Below are 26790 nucleotides of genomic sequence, written 5' to 3'. Positions count from 1 at the left end.
TAAGTATCTGTCAGGACCCCAATCATTTCTGCAACATGAATGAAATGGATGAAAATTAATTTTAATATTGGTTTTAAATTAATATGGAAGCTAATATTTAAACTAGATCAGCCAAAGAGTCCCAGTGCTTATCTAAAAAGCAAGTGACGAATGTATGGAGAAATTCATAATTCTGTACTCTACATACTTTTAGCAGTTATTTTCCTGTCTGGCTGTAGATTTTACAGGATAATAGATGATTTTCCTGTGGAATACCTCACCGGATTCCAATTTTTCACTTGAATTCATATTCCTCTGATTGGGAAAGAATTATTCATTTCTATGGCAACCAGGGTTTTGTTCCCTGTCCCCTCCATTTAAAATTCCAAGCAGATACCCTTTATTTCAGAAATGAAATAAACTGTGGAAACAGATGACTCTATTTTTAAAACATGTTTTCCTCTACATGTGGTCTCTTGCCATCAAGTTAGAAGAAATATTCCTTACAACCAACCTTCCCTGTGCCTTCAATTTTGTTCTTAAGTGCTTGTCAGTGGGCTAATTACCAGTTGAGTGAATGCCTTTTCAGCGAGGCCTGGATTTAAGGTTCTCCAGTTACTTGTCTATGCTTTCCTCTGGGATGGGGTGGAGAATTCTTTTAAGGTTGGTTGATCCTCTCTTAAAGATTGTTTGGAACAGATCAGAGACACCTGTGGTTGACATAGAGATGTCTCATTCATTTTAACAAGAGCTAGCAGAAACAAGAATCATTCATAAAAGTATAATTAAACATAGGCTTTTAATGTCTTCCACACTTTCCACAAGCATGGACGCCTTTAGAATGGGCATTCCCAAGTATCAGAAAGCTAAGAAGTGCTCTCCGGGATTGCGATGCCATCAGATATCAGGCAGAATAGGGCCCAGAAAATGAGAACTTTAAATCACAGCTGGGCCCATGAGCTCACCAGAGCAGCTTACAGCCTTCTGTGGCCAATCCTAGTGGCCAATTACTCATTGCCTGTTGTTAGCGTTCCACCCAATAGCAAGCTATTGCTGCAAGTTTTGGCCCACCCTGCTATCCTCCCCACTTTGTTCCCTCACAGTCAGTGAATGCAATATTTTATTGGAATTGTGTGTATGCTTTCCTTAGCTCCCTCTTTCAGACAGTATGATGAGATTGTTACAAGTCAGGGTCTTGCTGTCAGAGTTCCTTGCTGTTGACTTTCAGGAAATTATTTGGCCTGTGTGAATCTCAGTGCACTCACCTAGAACTGGAGTCAAAAGTATCTGCATCACTAATGTGATGGGAAGCACCTGGCACAGTACCTCGTTCTTTTTTAAATGTACTATTTTTACTTCATGTTATGTATTTATTATTACTATTATTATTATTAAGACGGAGTTTTGCTCTTGTCACCCAGGCTGGAGTGCAATGACACAATCTTGGCTCACTGCAACCTCCGCCTTCTGGGTTCAAGAGATTCTCCTGCCTCAGCCTCTTGAGTAGCTGGGATTACAGGCACCCACCACCATGCCCAGCTAATTTATATAGTTTTAGTAGAGAACGGTTTCACCATGTTGGCCAGGCTGATCTCGAACTCCTGACCTCAGGTGATCCACCCACCTTGGCCTCCCAAAGTGCTGGGATTACAGATGTGAGCCACCACGCCTGGCCTATTTTCATTTTAATTTTTATTCAGTAAGTGTCTCATTATCATCCTTTTTACTACTTCCCAATAGGAAATTATAACCTTATGTCTGATTGTCACAGTAGAGTATTCTATCATCCTAGATTTGAAGGAAGCCTGTTTTCATTAACCTCATCAGTCCTGAGCTTCTTTTAGTTTACCACTTTTAGTTACCATCTTTTAGTGTACCAGGATTCTACATAGAAAGAAAATACCAGTGACAAGACAAGCGTTTGAATTAATAAAAAAACTTTCGTCAAATCTCAGTTCCATCATATGCCTTCTGGTTTCATGAGCATCAAATGAGCAAGGCACTCACTGGCCTCTCTTGCCTTCAGTCTCTCCTCCGTAAATTTGGAATCACAGTACTTCACAGAAGTAATTTGTGAACAGACCAGATAAGGTCTGTGGCAGTGCCTGGTGCAGAGCCTGATACGTAAGTGTTAATGTGTTTGCTGAGAGGATGTAGCTTTTGGAGCTATTATGGTTACTTACTGCTTCAGAAAAGCACCCTCAAAACATAAGAACTTAATCATTTATTATGCTCATACATCTGGATTTTGAGTAAGGCTTGGCAGGAAAAGTGCATCTCTACTCCGTGGGTGGCTGTCAGCTGGGTGATATAGCTTAACTTGAGGACAGAAGATTTGCTTTCAAGGTAGTGCCCACATGCAGCTGAAAAGCTTGCCCTGAATATTGACTGGGAGCTGAACCAGAACCAGGGGCCAGGACACTGGTTTCTTTCCACGTGGGGCTCTCCCTGGCCTGCTCAAGCTCCCTTACAGCATGGTAGTGGGGCTGCAAGAACACGCATTCTAAGAGAATAAGGCAGTAGTATTAGCTATTTTTATAACTCAACCTTGGAAGACATATCGTTTCACTTGTTTTGGACTCTATAAGTGGAGGCAGTTGCAAAGGTCGGCTCAGATCCAAGGGCTGGAAGACAGGCTCTGCCACTCAACAGGAGGAGAGCCAAGATCAGATTCTAAGAGCACGCCGGATGGGAAATATTTTTGCCACTATCTTTCAAAATACGATCTGCCACAGAAGCACTTGTCTGAACTAGCAATGGTCTGGACTGGTGTTCTGTACTTAATGATGGGGCTGCACCAGACACAGTGTTGCTTTTCCATTGGGTTGCATACTGGCTAAGGCTCTAGAGTCAGACTGCTTATATTCAAAAGCCAACTCTTCCTCTTACCCAGGTGACCTTGAGGAAATCTTAACTCCTTGGTTTTAGTCTGTAAAATAGAAACAATAATAGCATATACACCATAGGTGTGTTGGGAAGAACCTTATGAGTGTACCTAACACATAGAAAGTGAGTTAACTCTTGTGTTTATTACTCATTACATTTGTCACTTCTTTTGATGGTGAGAAAATTATCCTGGTTCTTGGTGAAATGATGATAGCCTTTCCACAGGACATCTGGAAAATGACTGGAAAAAGGAAGTAGGGATCATGCTATGTCTCCCCAGCCCTTCTTGTGGTGGATAGAAAAGAATGTGAACAGTGCAGTTAGACAGACTTAGGGTACATCCTGCCTCTATTTCTTACCAGCACCATGACTTTGGGAAAGCCGCACTATCTTTCTGACCTTATTTACGTAAGGATTCCATATTATTATGAGCACCAAATTAAATAATGTGCATGATTATGTCATACTGCTCAAATGATAAGTATTTATTGGAATAGAGAAAGGGATTAAAGTTCACAAATAATATGAATCATAAGCGCATTCATGAAAGAGTATCCAGGTTAATGAGAACTTGAGGAGAGAGCAAATTTACAGATTATTTTGAAATCTTGAATTCCCCCAAAGTGAATTGTCTAAAAGTACATTTGGAGCAGATCAAGTAGGACAGGTTCTTTTGGTAGAGTGACTGGGTGTACACCTTGGGAGTGGAGCTTTCCCTCATGATAAAGACAAAACGAGAAAACCTACATGTGACAAGGATGTGGATTAGAACAGGAGGCAGAGAAATGCATGGCAAAGCCAGCTTATACTGAGGGAGGGCTGGAAGGAGTTTGTATGGCAGATCAAAGATGAATTCATAAGGTGAAGAGACTGGATTGTGTGAGAAATAATTTCTTTTATTTTATTCATTTTTTTCTTTGAGACAGAGTCTCGCTCTGTTGCCCGGGCTGGAGTGCAGTGGCCGGATCTCAGTTCACTGCAAGCTCTGCCTCCCGGGTTTATGCCATTCTCCTGCCTCAGCCTCCCGAGTAGCTGGGACTACAGGCGCCTGCCACCTCGCCCGGCTAGTTTTTTGTGTTTTTTAGTAGAGACGGGGTTTCACCATGTTAGCCAGGATGGTCTCGATCTCCTGACCTCGTGATCCGCCCGTCTCGGCCTCCCAAAGTGCTTGGATTACAGGCTTGAGCCACCGCGCCCGGCCAGAGAAATAATTTCACTAAAGCTTCATGCTTAGGTACTATAATATTGTTGGGAAAAACAGGTTCGCCGTGTGGGAGTCTCCCTTACTACTTTCCTTCCTAATCAAAACCCTGACCCTGATTGAGGGAGGAAAAGTTGCACTGGGGAACCTGTGCTTTGAGTGCTGATGCGACATCACTTGTAACAGCAGCAGCAATAGTGACCCCTTGATCATTAAGAGACAAACACCCTCCTCCTACACACACCTGCAGCAAGCCTCCAACCCATGGTTAAGTTGTAAAGGAACCTTTGGCAGAGAATAAACTGAAACCAAAGGAGTTCTGAGAACAGCTGCTTTCCCTAGAGCAACAAAGACAAAACAAAAGCAGTTGCTTTCTCAGAAGTATGGTGTGATCTAATTACTTGTGTTGACTCTCCATTTTTTCTATGGCGTTTCATTGTTAGCATATGGTATTCCTTCCTATTGTGGGACAAGTGTCTTTTGTGGGTTATTGAAGACCTTAACCACCATACAACATTGTTTCCACAGGTAAATTGTTTCCAAGTTTTCACCAACTGAATTAGAAACAAACTTGCTGATCAAACGAATCTCTTTTGATTAGAACTAGTTATATTATACAGCGTGGCTAACAGTTAAGATCATCATGATTTGTTTACTATTCCCAAGTTTTTGTGGAAATCTATAAACATACACAAAAGTAGAATCGTTTAATGAGCACCTGTACCCATCACCTTGCTTCAGTGCTTCTCAACATCATGACCCTCTTGTTCTTCCTCCACTACACATGCTCTCCTTTCTCCTGGAGGATTCTGAATGGACACTGCTGGTCCTCCACCCAGATTCAATTGGATCATTTGACCATTTCTGCATACCCCTCTTCAGGCTTCAGTGTGCTTCTATCTGCAAAGATCTGCACCTGCAGCTCCTCTTCTGAGTCTTGTCCTTGGACTCCAGAACTGCTTTGCTTGGGAACTACCTGAGAGCTTATGCCTTCCAAGGTGATTTTTAGCCAGTGATGGGTGCACATGGAAGTGTGAGAGCCCAGCTCCCTTGTTTCAGGGCAAAGCTGCTCTGAGGTGTAACATATGCCAAGCCATCTGATTTCTTCAACAAATACTTGGCATGCAAAAGAGGTCTTGGCTTTAAGAGCTCTCCATGCTACAGCTTTGACAAATTGCATATTTGTGGTTTAGTGGGAGTCTTATCCCTTGTCAGTTTTGTGCATTGGTAATTAGATATAGAAGTTTCGTTGAATTCAGCTCTTTTTTCTTTGTTCTCGAAAGATATCTCATCTTTGGGAATCTGTACTTCGCCTTACATCAGGAGGCCCATAATGTCAAGTTCAGGTTTTGCCAGTCTAATCCAGTTATTATAAAATTCACTATCAATCTTTCACCTGGAGACTTTAGCAGCCAATGATGAGTGTTAACCACCAATATCATTTTGTAACATGTTGCCAAATAGTGAATTCCAGTTCTATTGCTTCTGCACTTGGTAGCTGGAATTCACCTCTAAAGAACATTCTCTCACTAACTATTTGGTAACCCTGAAATATAATTTGTATAAGAAGTCCTTGATTCTTCTGTTTGCAGACTTTTGGAACAATGACTTGGTATCCTAGCAACCTTCAGAGGTGACCAATTAAAGGAATATTTTATAGAAAATTCCTGAAGAATTCTTAGATTTTTTACATATTTGATACACTTTAATCCATTGAGGTAATTACTATTTTTGATGATTAAATTGTGCCATCTTTGGCCATTGGTACCACATTCACATGGGTTTCTGAAGCTTTCTAGCACCATCTCACATACAAAGCATTCCCAGGTCTTGTATAATTTCTTCCCCAGACGTGAAGTTAGTCATTTTTCTAAGGAATTTGATTTCCTAGAAATCAAGAAATGATATTTAGAGATACAATCTGGATGCTAATGTTGCAACAGTACTGAGTTGTATTATTTCTACATCTTTTTTTCATAGCCGGAAATAGGAAATGCATGTTTATATAGAAAAAAAATCTTAAATTCATATTGATATTTCCAATTCAAATGAAAGATTACAGCATTTTATTTAAGTTCTTTTGTTTTACATGTCTTTTGTCTTACTCTTGAGAACCTTTTCCCCTAACTGCATTAACTATCTGTTTTTATTCTTAAATATACAACTAATACATTCAAAATGCTAATACTAATATTATTACTGAAAGTAGTTCAAGATTTCTCAGTGGTTCCTTTCATTCTGTGGATTATCTTACTAGCGATATACACTCAAGTTACTCCAATTCTGTGTTTAAAAGTCACATGTTCAAATTTTTATCTGCGTTGTTATGCCATCAATTTCATATGTTATATTTATTTGTTTAATTTTGTTTCCTAATTCTTGGGATTATGAAATATTTTCCTTTTTGTTTATCTAGAGCATTTTCATGACTTCAAAGTCAAAACTATAAAACAAGGTACATTCTTCTTTATTGCTTTTCTACACCCGCAAAGGGTAACTATTTTACTGGTTTTAATTTATCTTTTCTTTGTTCTTTCCTTATTGTTAAAACAAGCAAGTAGGTATATTTTATATACACCAAAAGCAAATGCACATTTGTTCTTCATCTTGTTTTTTTTTTTTTTTCTTTTCTTTTTTGTGTGTGTTTGTTTTTGAGACAGTGCAGTGGTGCAGTCATAACTCACTGCAGCCTCAAACTCCTGGGCTCAAGCAATCCTCCCACCTTAGCCTACTGAATAGCTGGGACTACAGGTGTGTTCCACTATGTCTGGCTAATTTAAAAATAAATTTGTAGAGACAGGTTCTTGCTATGTTGCGCAGGCAGGCTTCCAACTCCTGGACTCAAGTGATCCTCCTGCCTCAGCCTCCCAAAGTGTGGGAATTATAGGCAAGAGTCACCATGCCTGACTTTGAATTTTTCATTTAATTAAGTATCTTTGTAATGGGAACCAAAGGATTTTCCCCTGGAATGTTATTCTTTTTTCTGCTTCTTTCTCTATGTAGAGTACTTTCCACTAAGCTGTATAGTCACTTGCTGCATTGAGAACCATTTTGCAAAATTAGTCCCCAGAGGAGTTGACACAAGCCACCAGCCACATGTCTAAGCAGTGTGCTGAAGACCTGCCATCATAAAGTGTGGATGATGAGAACTAACAAACACCAGAAAAGTGGGGGATACATCTGTGGCCTTTAGCATTGAGGACAATCATTCAAAATCTCATCTGTTTATATAGGCAGGGATGCAGGGTATTTAACAGCAGGGATGTCTGTGTCCCTTTGTGTTTTTAGAAAGAAATATCTGAGGCTGGGTAATTTATAAAGAAAAGAGGTTTATTTGGCTCACAGTTCTGCAGGCTGTACCAGAGGCATGGCACCAGCATCTGCTTTTGGTAAGGGGCTCAGGAAGCTTCCACTCATGGTGGAAGGTGAAGGGGAACTGTTGTGTGCAGATCACATGGTGAGAGAGGAGGCAGAGGGCTCGGGGAAGTGCCAGGCTCTTTTTAACAACAAGCTCTCTTGGAAACTAACAGAGCAAGAACTCACTCATTACCATGAAGACACAACCAACCCACTCATGAGGGATCCACCCACATGACCCAAACACCTTCCATTAGGCCCCACCTCCAACTTTGGAATCAAGTTTCAACATGAAGTTTGAGGAACAAATATTCAAACAATAGCACAGGGGTTTTAGAGTCAAACTTGAGCCTCCATTTTCCCATTATGTGAACTTGAACAGAGCATTTTACCTCTCTGACCTGTAAGTTATTTGTGTAAAAAGTGAGAATGGTTATGATAACCTAAAATACATTGTGAGTATTCAATGTGATAATGTACATAAAGCCCCTCACAGAGAGCCCTCGTTATTATGGCCATTATTTGATATATAGTAGTCTTTGCAGCAAGGACCAGAGAAGATCTTATGGGGGTGCCCCCACAGTGGCCTCCAGTCTAGAGATAGTCTCAGGAATGGCTCAGTTGGATAAGTTGCTTAAATGGATGGCTAAAGAGCAGCATGCGGTGGTAGGAAGAAGCAAAGAAACAGAGCTTGGCAGAGCAGCAGGGCCCTAAGCAGGAAGCCAGGAAGAATGGGAGCACATAGAAAGTGTTTTTCAAAAGCTTTGAGGCCATCAGATTTGGACTGGAGCTAATAATGCCAGAGTGTTGGGAGGGGTAGGGTGTGAGTGGCTTCTCTGCAGCGCAGGCTTGGTGTTATAGCAATAAGTTGGAAGCCTTAATTCATGTGCACAGTATCAGGCAGCAGGGGCAAAGTATACCCCATCAAATTCCATGATTGCCTCCAAATAGGTTCATGGAAAAAAATCGTCCATAGAGAATAAACAGAAAAAAGGAATATAGTGGGGAGTAGCTCCCCACAAGCTACAGGAGATGTTATATGGGCTACCAGTTTTGGTGTCAGGTCCATGAAGAAATGCAAAAAAATCTAGTAGACCAGAGCGTGGGAGGAAACCTGCAACATATCCAGAAACAGCTGCTGATGCAACATAACATACAAGGTATGCTAAAATCTATGTGACCCCACACAGGGTGGATAGACCCAATTCCCAACCCTGAGGGACTTTGGCATACATGGAATTTTACCTGCTCAGCATCCACTTCCCTTTAACTGACTGTGAGCAAAGGGACCATATATCATGGGTCTAGAAACTAAACTACAAGTGACATTCCCACCAAGGAGGCAAATAGAACGGAGCAATTCACCCTAAAGTGTGTCTCTGGGTTTGCTCTTTCTCTCCCAGAGATTTTCAGTCTTGAAAAATCTCTCACTGACCCTGCTATCCATGCCTATTTCTCTTCCTCATTTGAAATGCTAAGCTTTCCCCAAAGCACAATTCTGATTCTCTTAAGTGAAGCACTAAATCATTACTTGATCTTAGTAAAGTAAAAACAACCATTTAAGTGGTTCTTTCTATATTTCCATTTTCATCAATAATAGTCCGTATATTTGTAGTACACACATAGGTAGTATATTTGTTATGCTGAAAAAGGACCTTAGTTGATCAAGGATTTAGCGGTCTTTACTGGGGCATCTTCTCTCCTTAACGCTTGTTGCCTTCTCTGCCTGCCTAGTTTAAACTAATTATATACCTATATCTATATCTATATCTATATCTACATCTATATATATATATATAGAGAGAGAGAGAGAGAGAGAGAGGCTATCAGGTCCTACAAAGTCTTCCCTGACCTTACTAGGTAAAATTAACTCTTTTTTTCATATTTCATAACACTTTATTTATTCATACTTACATTTTTTAACTAATCATATTTCCTTAATTATCTATTTACAAGTCTCTCTTTCAAACTGTAAGAATTAAAGAAAGAGGAAAGAAACACGAAAAGGTGGCTCGCCAGTCACAACAGATTTATTTTAGAGAAAACAAACCTGAGAGGGGCTTCTGGCTGAGTTAGGTGAGAAGCATGCTGTCTTACAGACTTGAGTTTTGAGGATTCAGGGTGGGAGAGTTTATCAGAAGCTTGGACTGCTTCTGTGTCTCTTTGTTGTGCTTATCTGGGAGAAAGAGTTGTGTGTCTGCTCCCATACATCTTTCTGCAGCTGCAGGCATATTCCCTGAGTCTGCTTTTAGCTTCCCTATCTTAGTGCACCCGAAAGGAAAGGAATGTGCTTATTAAGGCCCACTGTTTTACTGGGGCCCATTGTATGAGGGTGAAGTTTGGCAGTTACCCAAGAGACTCTCCCCCCACCTCCCTCTGTGCCTGAGCTGTCTTACCTGTGTTTTCCTGTCTGCTCTTTCTGGCTGCTTGTAGTTAGAAGAGAAATGATTTTCTTGAAATGCATGAGGCTAGAAAGGGAACTGGAATTTAAAGTGGTGGTGTTTGTCAAAGATGACGATGCTCCTGCTCTATCACCAGCTGAGCTCACAGAAAAACTGCATGCCATTAACTTTATGTTCCCAATACCTAGCAATAGTAGGTAGTCATCAAGTGGTTACTGAATGGGTTCATGTATGCAGGCCAAAACTCAAGCAATCCAGAAATCAATTTTCTCTAAACTCAGCAAATTATGATCAAGTGAAGGGAAAAAAAAGAGAATTACATACAAACCAACCAGATAGCCCCTTTAGTTTGATAAATCGAGCACAATCGCAGTAGACCTAACTGCAGTTGACTACATCTTGCATGTCGTTTATGTGATAAGAATCTATATATCATTTCTGCTCAGCATCCATCTGGCACATCATTTGTAAGCATAGAGATGCTGAAATATTATTCTGGCCTGCAGAGAAAAGTCACTGAGCATAGATATACTTGTGGGGGAAATTCAAAGGTCTGGTATGAGTCAATTGACAAAGACCATCTGCTTCCCAGATCAACAGAGAGGGCCCAATACAGAAACATAAAAAGGAAGAAAGATATGGCAGACACATCAAATGAGTCCACACATTAGGAAACCCAAACTAATACAAATTTATAAAACATAAGTGCCAGCCAGGTGCAGTGGCTCACACCTGTAATCCCAGCACTATGGGAAGCTGAGGCAGGTGGACCACCTGAGGTCAGGAGTTCGAGACCAGCCTGGCCAACATGGTGAAACCCCGTCTCTACTAAAAAATACAAAAAAAAAAATTAGCAGGCATGGTGGTGGGCACCTGTAATTCCAGCTACTTGGGAGGCTGAGGCAGGAGAATCACTTGAACCCAGGAGGCGGAAGTTGCAGTGAGCCGAGATCGTGCCATTGCACTCCAGCCTGGGTGACCAAAGCGAAACTCTATCTCAAAACAAAACATAAGTGCCTTCACTTACTTGCTATGTAAAAGTATTACCAAATTCTCTAGGAAAGTTTAGGTGATTGAAAATGAATACCATAGAGTTTTCTTGGTTTCTGTGTGTCCCCCAGATTCCCCAAGTTGTCTAACCGAGAGAGTTGTGAAAAACCCAGCCTCCTGTGTCAGCCCAGGTTCTGCCTCTGTGTGACAGGAAGGAAAGCCTATTGACGTCTCTCATCCTTAGTCTCCTGACCTCAAGGTTAAGGTGCAACCATTTTAAAGGGTTACTTTGTGAAATTTGAAAGAAAGAGCAAGGTAAAGGCAGAAACAAAGTGTGTTGCTCAACATTCATGCCACTGCCTAACATATTCCTGAGACCCAGCAGCCAAGGGGCAGGTGTGAGGGAAGAAGTCACTGAATTGAAACAGTTGAAAATGGTGAAAGACAAAGGAAATGAGAGCACCCTCATCTGGGCATCATCTTCTTGGAGGGTAAAAAAAAGAAAAAAGTTGTAGAGAAAAAATAGTGATGAGAACAATTTCCCACTTCAAGCACCAGATTGTACCATTGACCCAGAGCATCCAAACTTAGAATCTGGTAAGAAGGGAGAAAGAGTTGCCCTGAGTGCATCAGAGTGGGAATGTATTTCGGTATCTGGAAATTTACATGAATAGGCTATCTGTAAGATGTATTTTTTGTTATTTCTTTTTTCAACTTGGGGAAAGACTCTTGGGAATATTACAGGGGCACTTGAGACAGAGATAAAGAGCATGCTTTTCCAGGAAAAACAAATATTTCAGAAGCAGTATAATGGAATAGTGTGTAGCCCAGAGAAATTTACCTTCACAAAGAGTGGCTGGCATTTTACCTCCTGGCAAAAGACTATCTGCTTCTCCAAAAGGAGAAATGGTGGCTGATTTGGTCTGCCAAATCTGGACCATAAAATTGCAAACACTGGACCAAGCCTCGCAATTCGAGTGACCTTTTTTACTAACACCTAAAGTGACTCCATTAACATACAGTTTTAAATAGAAAACTCAAAGAGTTGACTCATACTATGTAACTATATTTAAAAGGAGTTGACAGAAGTATAGTAACATCATATATTCAGAAAATTGCAATACACTAATATAACCTCACTATGTCATGGTCCAAAAAACAATCTTAGTTCAATGATTCATCACCACTTAGTTGCTAAATAACTAACAAAAGGAGGCGAGGAGGAATTGAGCTGTAACATTTTTCTGTTTCCTACATAGGATAGGAGCAGAAGTAATAGGTAGTGAATTTGCAGTATTAAGGTAAGCTGCCCCTGTGTTAATATCTACAGATCTAATCAAGGCTCCAGCTGATTTAGGAGTTAAGAAGAAATCACTTAGGCAGACAGTAAGGGTATGGGAGTCCTCAGTAAGGCTATTCTTTTTGACGAAAAGCAGCCCCAAATCATTTTCTAACAAAGAGCGGCCTGTAAAGTTGTGCTGCAGACATAACAAGCAAGCTGGGAGCTTGCATGGGTGAATGCCAGCAGGAACTAAGGACTAGACATGTTCAAGATGGCAGCTCCATCTTCCCTTTGTCAGTCATGTGTACAGTAAGAGGCAGACAAGATGTCCCCCATCAACTGGAAAGCCCATTTGCGTAATAAGATTAGGGTAGGGTGACCAGGCTTCCCTGTGCACTACGTAAATGTCAGACCTCACTGAACCAATCTGTGAGCCCTAAGTAAATCAGACATGGCCTCCTCAAACCTGACTATAAAATTCAGCACATTCACCACCCACTGGTCCTTTCTGCCCAGAGACCCCTTTGTCTATAGAGAAAGCTATCTTTCTCTTCTCTTCTGCCTATTAAACCTCCACTCCTAAACTCATGTGTGTCTGTGCCCTAAATTTTCCTGGTGCCTGACAATGAACTCCAGGGCATATACCCCAGACAACGTAGCCACTTCACAGCTACCAGGTCTCTCAACCATCTTCTCCCTCTATGTTTGAAAGTAATTTTCAAAATTGAGTTGTAATTTTAGGAAAGTTAACAAATAAAATTTATCATAAAGTTAGCAAAGCTTAGGAACTTGATGAGTTTTTAAGTAAAATGTCTAGTCGTGTAACCGCCAGACAGATAAAGACTAGAATAGTTCTCTTCTGTATCTTTACAGACATAGGCTCCCTTTTACACGACCATTCTGACTTCTATCACCATAGTTTTGACTGTATTTGAGAATCATACATGGAATCATACACTATGTGATGTTTTATTTCTGACTCATTTCATTCCACATAGTTGTGAGATTCATCCATGTTATTACGTTTGTCAGTAGGTTTTTTTCATTGCTGTGTATAATTACACTATGTAAATACAACACAACTTATTTCTCAATTATAGTTTCGATGGAAATTTGGGTTATTTCCAAATTTAGACAATTATAGCCTGGGGGCAGTGGCTCATGCCTGTAATGCCAAAGTTTTAGGAAGCCAATGCAGGCAGATCACTTGAGCCCAGGAGTTCGAGACCAGCCTGGGCAATATTGTGAAACCCTGTCCCTATGAAAAATATAAAAATTAGCTGGGCACGATTGGGAGGCTGAGATGGGAGAATCGCTTAAACCCAGGAGGTCAAGGCTGCAGTAAGCCATGATTGTACCACTGCACTCCAGCCTCAGAGACAGTGAGACCCTGTCTCAAAATGTTTTTAGACAATTATGAATAAAGCTTCTCTCATCATTCTTGAACATGTCTTTTAGTGAACCTAAGTATTTGTTTCTGTTGAGTAGGATTGTTGGGTCATAGGGTAGAAATGTATTCAGCTTTGGTAGGTGCTGAAAAACAGTTTTGTAAAGTGGTTGTAGCAATTAAACACTCCCACTGATAGTATGAGCGAGTTCCATTTGTTTAGAGTCTCACCAACACTAGGTATCATCACCTTTTTCATGTTAGCCTTTACATTTCTGATAATGTGATGTTATCACACTGCAGTTTTAATTTCTGTTTGTACTAATCACTAACAATGTTGAACATGTCTCTATGTATTGAGGGGGTGGGATTTGGATATGTTACCTTGAGAAGTCTATTCAAGCCTTTTACACATTTTCAGGGGCTATCTTTTAATAATTGATTTGTAGGAGTTTTAAAAAAATATATTCTGGATATGGGTCCTGTTTTGGATGTATGTATTATAAGCATCTTCTCTGGGAATTGCCATTTCACTCCATTAATAGTGCTTTTTAATAAATTTTAATGAAGTTTCTATCAATATTTTATTTTATGGTTAGTGCATCTCATGCCCTGTTTAAAACGATTCTGCTTATTCCAGTATCATGAAACTATTTTCCCTTGTTTGCTTCTAAAGTGTAATTGCTTTAAGTCACAATCTATACTCCATCTTAAAAGATTTTTGTTTTCTTTGTGGTAAACATAAGAATCAAAGTTCACTTTTTAAATATAGATATCCAATCGACATCAACTTAGCACAAATCATTGAGAAGATTCTATGTTCCTCACTAAGCTTAGTATGGTGAGCCAATTAGTCCAAAAAATTTTTTAGTTTTATTTCAAAGCTTCTACTCTCTTTTTTTAAATCACAAATTGATTTTGAATTTTATAAAGTACTTTTCTATACCGATTTACATAGTGATGTGGTTTTAATTTTTAAGTTATAATAAATTATATTTTTTGATTTTCTAATACTAAAGCAAGCTTACTGTGATATGGGAAAATCTATACCAACCCTCTTTTCTCTGTACCAACATTCAATACTTCTGTGACCAGGTATGTGGGTTTTCTCCCACATTGACCAATTTTCCAATGCCAGCAGGGTGCCCTGCAACTCAGTTCAATTATAACACTAAACACAGTTAGTAGAGAACCTACAGGTTTGGGGCTCAGTCCCGCAAGACTGTCACCAGCTTTGGGTGTCAATTGCTAGTATTAGGTTCCCAGTGTTAAATTGAGTTTAGCCCAAAGCTGCCTCCTTTTTTAAGTTTGACCTAAAGGTTTGGCCTTTTTAAAGTTTGGCCTAAAAGTTTCTCTGTACATTGTGAACTGTAACAATTGGAGGTGTAAACAGACTGTAGCCTACTCTTATGCTAGTCACCACGTTTTGGCCAATCAAATGCGCCCACCAGTTTGAACCATGTTCAAATAAGGCAAACGCGGAACTATATCTAATCCCCTGTTTCTGTACCTCACTTCTGTTTTCTGTCCATCACTTTCCTTTTTCTGTCTATAAAGCTTCTTCTACCACATGGCTGAGTTGGAGTCCCTGAGCCTACTCTGGCTTGGGAGGCTATCCGATTCGTGAATCATGCATTGCTCAATTAATCACTTTTAATTTTAATTCAGCTGAAGTTTTTCTTTCATCACCATCTTACCCACATTTCTGACTAATTGGCTACAAATGAGAGGTTCCCATAACCCCCTTCTCTGCTTTGCTAATTTGCCAGAGCAGCCCACAGATACCAGAAAAACCATTTACTTACTATTGCCAATATATTACAAGTGGTATTTCAAAGGATACCAATGAACGGCCAGATGAAGTGATACGCACGGCAAAGTCTGGATAACTCCTGAGCACAGGAGTTCCATGGAACTGGGGTGCACCCTCCTCTGGGCACACGGATGAACTCACCAACCCAGAAGCTTATTGAAATTTATAGTTTAGGGATTTTTACAGAGGCTTCATTATGTAGGCATGCACAATTAACTCAATCTCCAGCCCTTCTCCCCTTCCCAGAGGTTGAGGAGTGGGGATGAACATTCCAAGTTTCTAATTATGACTAGCCCCAGCCAGGACCCCACCAAGGATCCCCTCATTAGAACAACAGATCTCCTATTATGCAGAAAATTCCAAGGGATTAAGAGCTCCATGTCAGGAACCAGCTCAAAGACCAAATATTAGAACAAAAGATGAACTTAGCACCCCTACTGATCAGGAAATTACAAGGGTTTTAGGAGTGCTGTGCCAAGAACAGAGGGCAGAGACTACCTATCTATCTGACTGTCTATCTATCTATATCTGTAACTATATTTTTAATTATGTTACACTTAAATTCTTAGGATAAACTAAACAGTCATAGAACATTAACCCATTTATACATTGCTGGATTTGGTTTACTAATATTTTGCTTAGGAATTTTGCAAACATCCCTATGATAATATTAGCCTGTAATGTTTCTTTCTCATATTGATCTTTTTGGTTTAGTATCAAGGTTATTCTAGCTTCAGAAAATGAATTGGAGGAGAGTCTATATACTCTTTCTCAATCCTCTCGAAGGACTTACATATGATTGGCACTACGTATTTCATAAGCATTTCATCAAACTCACCAGTGACACTATCTGGAAATCAGAGTGTTTGGATTCTCATGAATAGGCAGTAAGAGTGTATTGATTGTGAAATCACAAGAAAGAAAAGAGATGCATATATATATATATACACACACACATACATATATATACACATACGTGTGTGTGTGTTTGTGTATATATATATATAGTGTGTGTGTGTAAGAGAGAGAGAGAGAGAGAAATTTTGAGGTCTGGTAGGAAGAAACCTAACATGAGTCACTTTGGTAGAGATTCACAGCCTGTTAACAGTTCCTTCCCAGAGGAACCCATGGCCATTTACACAGTCACTATGCACCAAGAAAGGGAAACACAAAGACCTTCTAGGGGCTGTTAGAAATGGTTTCTGAACTGCTGCTCATTTTCAGAGACATGAATGATATGGTATCCACCAGTCAGATAGGGGTTGATAGATATCAGGTGATACATGCGGTTTTAGCACAATCCTAACGGGACTGAAGACCCAGAATGAATAATGAAAATAGATGTACTTAGCATTGGATGCAACATCCACATTGGTTTTCTGACATGAGAAGTGGGGGCCATTCTGGTAGGAAGGACCAAACTGGGTCTACCCCTCTTGCTAAAATAGGAAACCAAAAGCAGAAATTCATCCCTGGGGAGAAGCAGAGACAAAACTAGCACAGCTATCAAAGACTTGAGGGATGCAAAGCGTTGGGGGGATTCTTACCATAAATGTTTTGGTTTGTCTACATTACTGGTATATAAGCCAGATGGGCTGTGGCAAATACAGCAGATTACTACAAGTTAATTCAAGTGCTAAGGCTGATCATAGCAACAGTTTCAGATGTGGAGTCTCTACTGAAGGAAATCCACACTTCTCCTGCTACCTGGTATGCAGTTAATAACCTGACAAGGGCTTTATTCCCCACTCCAAACAAAAGGAGTTTGTATTTATATGGCAGGGACAACAGTTTACCTTTATGGTATTCATGACTGTGTAAAACTTTACTATATTGTCTCATGGTTGGGTAAGTTCTCTCGTTCTCTCTCCCAAGAGGATCCAGAGGAAGCTTATTCACCCGAATAGCTCACAGAATATGATGATTGTTTGTTATATAGATCAAATGATGCTAATTGGATCTGGTGACCAAAAAGTATAAAGCACTCTAGATGCCTTAGCAAAACATGTGAAGCCAGAAGATAGGAAACAGACTTTTAGAAAGTTTAGGGGCCTGCCATAATGATAAAAGTCTATTTCTATATTGACTATATAGACTACAGTCTATTGATCTATAGAAAGTTGACATTTTCCTCTTAAAGTTAGAAAAGGTGCTGAAACTTGCTCCACCCATGATTACAAAAAAGAACCAATGTGTTGGCTTTTGGAGCTCACATATGCTATCTTTTGTTATGTTTCCCTAGATACTCCATAAAATCCTTGTATCAATACCGCCATTTGTGGGTTAATATAATGGCTTACCCATTGCCATGGATTACCACTCCACATCATTTCCATCCAGAAAACCTATGTTTTTCTTTTTCTTTTCCGTTTTTTTTTTTTTTTTTTTTTTTTTTTTTTTTTTTTTTTTTTTTTTTTTTTTTTTTTTTTGAGATGGAGTCTCGCACTGTCACCCAGGCTGGAGTGCAGTGATGTGATCTCGGCTCACTGCAACCTCCACCTCCCAGATTCAAGTGATTCTCCTGCCTTAGCCTCCCAGGTAGCTGGGATTACAGGCACCTGCCACCACGCCTAGCTAATTTTTGTATTTTTGGTAGAGATGGGGTTTCACCAGGTTGGCCAGGTTGGTCTCGAACTCCTGACCTCAAGTGATCCACTCATCTTGGCCTCCCAAAGTGCTGGGATTACAGGCATGAGCCACCGCACCTGGCCCAGAAAACATATTTTATAACAAAATAAATGCAGGGATGTGCTCATGCCTACAGGATGCTCTTTCTTATGTGTACTCACAGGCAGAAGCAGCTTGCTCAACAGAATAGCGGAATGCCTTGCTGAAGGTTCTGTTATAGTGCTAGCTGGGAGATACCAGCTTTCAAGGTTGGAATTCCATCCTGCAGGATATGGTATGTGCCCTAAACCAATGGCCAATATATGGCACTGTCTTCCCCTACAGCCAAAATGCACATGTTTGTGAATCAAAGGACAGAGGTAGGAGTGAGATCTCATAACTAACTTGAAGAATTTTTGATTCCTGTTCTTGAGCTCAGTGGGTTTGAAAATCCTAGTACCAAAGAAAGGAATGCTTCCACCAGGCAACACAGTGATAGTTGTAATTCACTAAAAAATGCCAAATTGGGGCTTTTCATGGTACTGAACCATCAGGGAAGAGCAAGATTGTACTGTCCAGTGTACACAATGAACTTATTAACAGGGAAAAATTGAGCTGCTGCCACTCATCAGAGGTCAGGAAATCTGTATCTGTGACTCAGGGTATTCACTGGGGCCCATCCAGCTGAGGTGCTGGCAAGAGAAAGGGGAAATGAACAGGCAGTAGAAGATGACAAATACATGATCCTCAAGTTAGACCATAAAATCAATTACCAAACTGGGGACTACAGCAGCTATGTATTCCTTATTTTGTTCCCCCATTTTCCTTCACTATCTTATAGTAGAACACTGATAGTGGCTAATGTTTAAAGTTTCAGGTGAAAGTAAAACTGAGTTTATAGTATCCCTTGATGCTATGGTAGCTGGCAGGACTTCACTTGTCCCCTGTGATGAATATAAAATCTTTTTCAGCCAGGTTAAGGCAAGAGTAGATGTTGAAGGAAATGGTGTGAGTAGTGACAGACATATTCCATTTGCCTTCCATCCATGCCCCCACGCCTTGCCACTCTGCTCCCTGCTGACCTGCATGAACTGCTACTTCCATCTTAGAGGAACTCCCTTGGCTTTTGGTTCCTGATCTGTTTTGGCTACTGGGAGCCCCAGCAGGAGAGAGAAGGATAGAGGAGAGTGAGGTAGACTCCTTCCCTGCACAGCTGCTTCCTTCTAGATCAGCCTGTCTACACCACCCACTCCTTTATTCTCCGTGGACCACTCCCTCCCCTCATCCCTTTGGGCCAATTGGTGATAACAGCTCTGTTGTTACTAGACACAGGGTACTTCCGTCTTCCTTGTGGCCTCTCTTATTCTAATTTGAGGGCATCTTCCTCCTGCTGGGACCCCGACTGCTACAGGTTGTTTATCTACATTCTCCTTCCCCCTACATTCCTGCAAAACTATTACTCCAATGATCCTAAATGATTCCCTTCTCCCTTCCTTTGGAGCACATAGCAAAGAATCTTTTTATTCAGTTTCATCTCTTATAAGAGGAGGTACTACTGTATCTTACGCTTTTTGCCCAACAGAATCCTACAGGCAGGGAATTATAAGGGCCTTGCTCTCTACTTAGACGACGTGGGGAAGGAAGGATCAATACAAATAAATGCCTTAAAAATATATTCTGTTATAAGCTTCCCTGGCTGACAATTTGCCTGCTTCCAACCCAGACATGAATGTTCTGCCTCCACTCAGCGGCCTCATCCACAGCCCACTGGGCAGTAAAAATCTAATCAAAGGAGGGCAGATGCATTTCATTGCTATGTCAACCCTAATTGATTGGCCCTGATGCATGGTATTGGGAACAATTCTGAGGCCTCATCCCAGTTCAGCAGGAAAGAGTACTGTAATCAATTAGGGATGCCTATCCAGGGAGGTGACCAGAGGTACAGCAGACAGAGCTATGTTTATTATTCCCCATCTAATCTCTTGCTCCATCTCAGCAGCAACCCCTTTCTTGGCTAGTTAACTCTCAGGTGTTCAAGAGGCCATTTCTCTTGAACAAGAGGTCAAACTGGGTGCTAGGGTAAGAACTGTAGGTTTCAAATTATTATACCCTTTTCTATGTAAGAGTGGTTGTTCCATACAGGTTCCATCTGCTAATACTGGCTTAATAGACATTGGTGGATGATGATTCTGTATCATCTCATAGTCCTGCTATGTTTTCAGAGCTTTCCTCCTTTAGCCCTTTTTTAAAATAAATATGGACCAAAGTTTATGCTAACTTAACAGAGGAGTTGTAATATTAAATAATGACTCGTTGAAGAATGAAGTGGAGAGATTTTTTACCCTCCTTTCAGCAATTGTTCTGCGTATCTTTCCCCAGGTCCTCAAAGTCAGATTCAAGGACATCTCCACGTTTTGTTGTGTCTACCTCTAGTTCTGGCCCTATTCTTGAAATAAACAAGGAGCCAACAGCCTCTGCCTGCCAATCACTGAAACTCAGGAGTGGCAATCTGGCATATCTGGTTTAACACTGAGCTGCTACATCGGTCTCTCAACAGACTCACAGTCCTATATTTTGGTTGCTGTGATGATGAGCCTTGATTCTTGGGACAGGGTTTCTGCTTCATTCCTTCTACCATCTCTGAGAATGAGGCTTTGAGTCCCTTGCAGGAAGGAGTCTTCCTACTCCTTAAAAATCCTCCCAAGTGATGACTCTCGACTGCAAATCCCCTTCTCTGCAATCTCCTCACCTCCAGGGGCTCTGCCATATCATTTTTGCAGCCCTCCCCACCATGGATGCCTGTTAGATGTGCCTTAGTCTTTGTTCTGACCTATATTGCTGCCTCTTTTTAGGGTCAGCTCCACTGACCCATGTCTAAATCTGGGCGGATAAGTCCTATAATTGGTGCACACTCTATTCTCCATCTCTACCTCCACATCGCTGTTGTGGAGTTGTGAAGATGTGCACAGGCTGAAACTTCAGAGCAGGATTTGCCTTTAGATGCCAGACAGGTCACATAAATGAGCACGACTGATCAGGTGGGAACTGTGTAAACCAGAGAACAGATGCCCAGTGAAAGAGGGGCATACACAACTCAACCTTTGCCAGTGGAACCCAGAAATCTAGATTATGTGGAGCCTCTCAAATCGTTAATATTGTCAACTAATTCACAAGTTTCTTAACACTGTTCTAATCCACACAGCATTGGTTTGTGAGTTCTACTCTAAAGTGAGAAGGTGAAATGTAATTTTCTAGTAATACAACTAATGTTGATCTTCCCACATTCTGCTTACCAATTATTTCAAATGACTTGAGCAGTTTACACATAGTGGAGAGCTCATCAAGAATTTCCCTACATACGAAAGAGAACATATTTGAAAAAAAAAGTCTTTCTTGGCTGGATAGCATTAAACACTAATTCAAAATAAAACTTTATTTCAAGCCACATTTATTCCGTAAGAAATGAGACGAAAAGAGACCAAATGAATCAGCCAGATGATTCCAGCTCTTTAATCACCAGCATCACTATTGCTAATTGAATCTTCAATGCATATTGGCTTCACTCCCTGAGGTGCACTAAAACAAATATTTAACACGTCTCCTTAAGATGAAAGATTTCACATGTTTGAAATTAAAAGTACCCATAAATTGCAGAAAAGGCAGACTATGGCATCTAAATAGAGGACTGCAACCTTGTAGTGGAGACAATACCATTATTCATTGGATCATTGAGGTTCGGAACCAGAAGGGTTCTTATGACTACAAGTTTCCTGATAAAATTTACAAAGCCTGGCTGTCAGTGTTCTTAACCAACATAATGAAGGTGATACCTATGCATTATCTTGAATCCATCTCTTGCCACTTTTATTATGGAATCAGATTTTTGATGCTGATTGGGTTGTAATGGTCAACTGTTTTGGTCATTAAGACCATCAAAATAACCAGATGTTCCCATTAATTGGCTGGCAATTGACCTGAATTTATTTTATTTTATTTTATTATTATTATACTTTAAGTTCTAGGGTACATGTGCATAACGTGCAGGTTTGTTACATATGATACTTGTGCCATGTTGTGTTCCTGCACTCCATCAACTCGTCAGCACCCATCAACTCGTTCATTTACATCAGGTATACCTCCAACCGCAACCCTCCTCCCCCTCCCCATGATAGGCTCCGGTGGATGTCCCCTTCCCTGAGGTCCAAGTGATCTCAACTGTTCAGTTCCACCTATGATGAGAACATGCGATGTTGTTTCGTTCTTGTATGTTTGCTAAGAATGATGGTTTCCAGGCGCATCGAGTCCTACAAAGGACACAAACTCAATCCTTTTTTATGGCGCATAGTATTCCATGGTGTATATGTGCCACATTTTCTAATCCGTCTCACTGATGGACATTTGGGTGGATTCCAAGTCTTGCTATGTGAAAAGGCCGCAATAAACATACGTGTGCATGTGTCTTTATAAGCAGCATATTATGATCCTTTGATAACCCCAGTAACGGGAGGCTGGTCATAATGGACATCTATTCAATCTTGAGGAATCGCCCATACTGTTTTCCATAATGGTTGAACTAGTACAATCCCACCGAACAGGTGGGTAAAGTGTTCCTACTTCTCCCTCCTCTCCAGCACTGTGTTTCCGACTTTTTAATGATTGCCATTCTAACTGATGTGAGATGGTATCTCCATTGTGGTTTTGATTTCATTCTCTGACGGCCAGTGATGATGGAGTATTTTCATGTGTCTGTTGGCTGTATGAATGTCCTTCTTTTGAGAATGTCGTTCATAGCCTTTGCCCACTTTTTGATGGGGTTTTTTTTCTTGTAAATTGTTTGAGTTCATTTGTAGGTTCTGAATTAGCACCTTTGTCAGATATTAGATTGCAAAAAAATTTTCTTCACCTTCTGTAGGTTGCTGTTCACGTCGAGAGTTCTTTTGCTGTGCAGAAGCCTTTAGTTTAATTAGATCCATTTGTCAATTTGCTTTGCGTGCCCATTGCCTTTTGGTGTTTAGACATGAAGTCCTTGCCCCATGCCTATGTCCTGAATGGTACTACCTAGGTTTTCTTCTAGGGTTTTTATGATATTAGGTCTAACATTTAAGTCTCTAATCCATCTTGAATTAGTTTTTGTATAAGGAGTAAGGAAAGGATCCAGTTTCAGCTTTCTACTTATGGCTAGCCAATTTTCCCAGCACCATTTATTGAATAGGGAATCCTTTCCCCATTTCTTGTTTCTCTCAGGTTTGTCAAAGATCAGATGGCTGTAGATGTGTGGTATTATTTCTGAGGACTCTGTTCTGTTCCATTTGACCTGAAATTTTTATGATGTAGTTGATTCATTGTTGCATTTTGATTTGGTTTCCAAGGTAGAGAGTTGACAGTGAGTGAAATATTCAGCATTTGTGAAAAATGTCCCTGGGCCCTTTCCAGCTGTAGAGTCTTAAATTTCGTCTTTTCATATTCATAGAAGAAAAGAATGTGGAAAAGCTAAGTTTGGGCACAGAATAAGCCAAATTGCAGTGAGCTAATTGCCTTGCGAAGTACGCTTGTAAATGAATATTAATCAGAACAGGAAGTGACTGTGAAAAAGCAAGGATCCATCTTTAAAGTTCAGTTGAACCCTTCAAAAAACATTTTATTCAAAAATGTAACTAAGAACGTATCGCATATATATATACACACACACACACACACATAAATTAACCTTAGAAGACACATTTTGCCCCATTGTACTGCAATTATATATTGTATTGTCTGTGATTAAAACAGGGCCTATAATATATACAAAAATATTTTTTAAATTATATTTCAAGAAATAAGTGTTGCCCCTTTGTAATAACAGATTTGTGCAGTATTAGTCCTGGTTGAAACAAACCTAAATTTAAGATTTTTTCAAAGGGAAAAAATTAAAGAAGACAAATTTTAATAATATTAAAATGTGAGGAAATGTTAAAGCTATAAAAATATAATGACCACTAGGGAGATGTAGAGACCTAGTGAAGATGTTAGTCACTTGTTTAAAAAAAAATAAAATAAAGTGAAGCATGGTTTGATGTTTTACTCTTGCTTTTCTTTTGATTTTGGTTTATTCATTCCAAACATTATTAATTCACAAAAAAACACCTGCCTGCTTTTCTAAGTGTGATACAGAGTTCAACAGCATTGGTATTCCACTCAGAGCTTGTTACAAATGCTGACTCCACCCACCAAAGTCCCCCAACCTCTACCCCGACAGCTGAATCAGAATCTGATTTACATCTTCAGGTAATGTGTATGCACATTAAACTTTGAGAAGCACTATTCTACAGGGCACTAAAACAAAAATTAAAAGTAACAGTGGTTCCTGACCTCGAATAAGTCATAATCTAGGTAGGCAAATAGATCAAGTGAACAGGTAATTATGGAACAAGTGTCAAAGTATGTACCAAGCACTTTGGGGACACAGAGGAGAACATGTGTACTTTAATGGAGGCAATGATTGAAGAGGTAGAAAATTTAGAGTTGGATCTTGAAGACCAAGTACAGTGAAAAGCATTCCCAGAAGAGAAGGCATGTGACAGGTTAGGGAATGGCAGCAGTTTTCATAGAGTGGACTGGCAATAATTTGAACCAAGGGGCTGTGATGGGTGAGTAAGGCAGGATAGCAACCATTGCAGGGACCTGGCAAGAGAGTATGAACTTTGTCCTTGGGACAATGAGGAGAAATCTGAGTTTTGAAGAAGGGGCATGACTTTATCACAATTCTGTTTCAGAAACGTGTGCAGTGTATGCAGGCCACAAAAGATGAGGAAGCTGCCAGTAAGTAGGCTGTTGCCAGGCCTGTATTCAGGAGCTAGGAAGGATTTAAAAGACCAGTGGAGGACAGGATTGATTGGGTGTGATTTTTGACCACCGAGGTCCATTTAACCAGGGTATCTTTAATACCTATAGAACTCTGAAGTGATGGATATTCAATACATGGCTTTAGAGGTTTTACATCCTCCAAATACTCACAAAGAAATTCATTTATGCCATGTGTACACACTGCCTTGAAGGAAGTTTTACAGTCTTTTTCAAACAAATTCAGAGTCAACTTTTACCAGTTTTGTAAGAGGATTATATTTTTCACAAAGATCATCCCCATTATTTCTTGGTTCAGTTCCATCACATTCAACGCACATGAGCTGAATCAGATGATTCTTCTCTAGACATTTTTTCTTTATCATCAGGTAGGATCTAGCCCATTAAGCAAGAGAAACAAACACCACTGTATTCCAACAATAAAAGGACATCAGAATCTATCCAAATAAAACAAAGTAAGCAACAAAAGTTTTAAATAATGCTAATTCTCATTGGCTTAGACTTTCTATCCTAGAAAGATTAAATAATTAATCAGTAAGTCAGCATACCTTTATTGAGGTTGCCTATGTGGCCTTTGCACAGAGTTACAGATGTTGATAGAAAAGAAGTAAAATGCTATTCTATAATTAAGTATGGATTATAGATACACATGTATATAACCACTCTTAGAAGTAAAGATTCAGGCTCTGGAACCAGACTAGGTGCAAATTCTTACAGACTGTGTGACCTTTGGCAAATTATTTAAACTTTCTAAATCTCAAGTTCTTTACCTAAGGTTATTACCTGTAAATAATAATAGTAGCCTAACTCATAGGTTATTTTAACTATTAAATGAGATAAAACATGTGAAACTCTTAGGATGGTGCTTGACCTACAACAAGAGCTCAGTCAATGTTAGCTTTTACCATCCTTATTAGGAGACCCATTGGAATTGGCAGGGGAAGACCTGCCAATTCCAACAGAAAGGTTAGAGGGTGGCATTTGAACCAAGCCTTGAAAGTTAACCAGACAGTCTTCCAGAGAACAAGGTAAGAGGAAGAAGGGGAGTGGGAAGAAGCAGCAGCGGTGTAAGCAACAGCTGGGAGATGTGTTTTAGGACATTCTGTGTTGAATAGTCTAGGAATACAAGGGAGAACTGCAACAGTCCAAGGGGATGAGTGTGAGGGGCTTAGTTAGGGCCACTGAACAGGGACTGAAGACGAGAGAATGTACTGTAAAAAACAGTAAAGTCATAAGAAAAGTGCCCCCTAGCTATGGTGGGTAAGGTCAATGGAGGCCTGATGATGACTTCCTCTCAAACTTGCCTCTTGGGTAGGTCGGGATCCTGTTAACTAAGACTAAGAATACAGGAGGAGACAGATTTCAAGACATGATGGTAAATTTAGTTTTAGGCATAGTGATTTTAGGACCATGTGGGACATTCAGATGGAAATGACCAATAGCAGTTGTATAAAGTGGTGGCACATCATAGGGGCTCAGTGAACATTTGCTAAATAAACCATAGCACATGAGAGAAATATCTAAGCTGGAGATAGCCTTCATCTCAACAATGTAAATGCGTGCACAGATTTTTTTATAAGTATCTGGGAACATTCTTTAAAACAATAACTCATTTATTTTTCAAAATAAATATAACTATTGCTTTTGCTAATTATAAAAACCATACATACCTATTGTATGCATAATCAGATAGTAAATTAAAGAACAATGAGAAAATATGAGAAAATGTAGTAAATTTTAAAGAACAATGAAAAAATCACCAGTAACCCAATCCCATTACCCATAGATAATGACTCAACATTCTGTTTTATAACTTTTCAGACTTTTGTGATGAAATTTACATACATACATTTTTATAAGATTTATTCATATCTATAATGTTTTGTATCCTGCCTTTTCTATTAGCAACTTAGAGATAACTATCTATGACTCTATAAATAAATGACTGTTTCAGTAGCTGCCTTGTATATCACTGTACATATGTTCTATAATTGTACATACACATATCCCATTTTCCAGATACCCCATAAAAAGGGAGTCCCC

This window comes from Rhinopithecus bieti, unplaced genomic scaffold (assembly GCF_001698545.2).
Source record: "Rhinopithecus bieti isolate Rb0 unplaced genomic scaffold, ASM169854v2 scaffold_20798, whole genome shotgun sequence".
Lineage (NCBI taxonomy): Eukaryota > Metazoa > Chordata > Mammalia > Primates > Cercopithecidae > Rhinopithecus > Rhinopithecus bieti.
The sequence above is the reverse complement of the archived record's forward strand: the minus strand, read 5'-3'. Positions refer to the sequence as shown.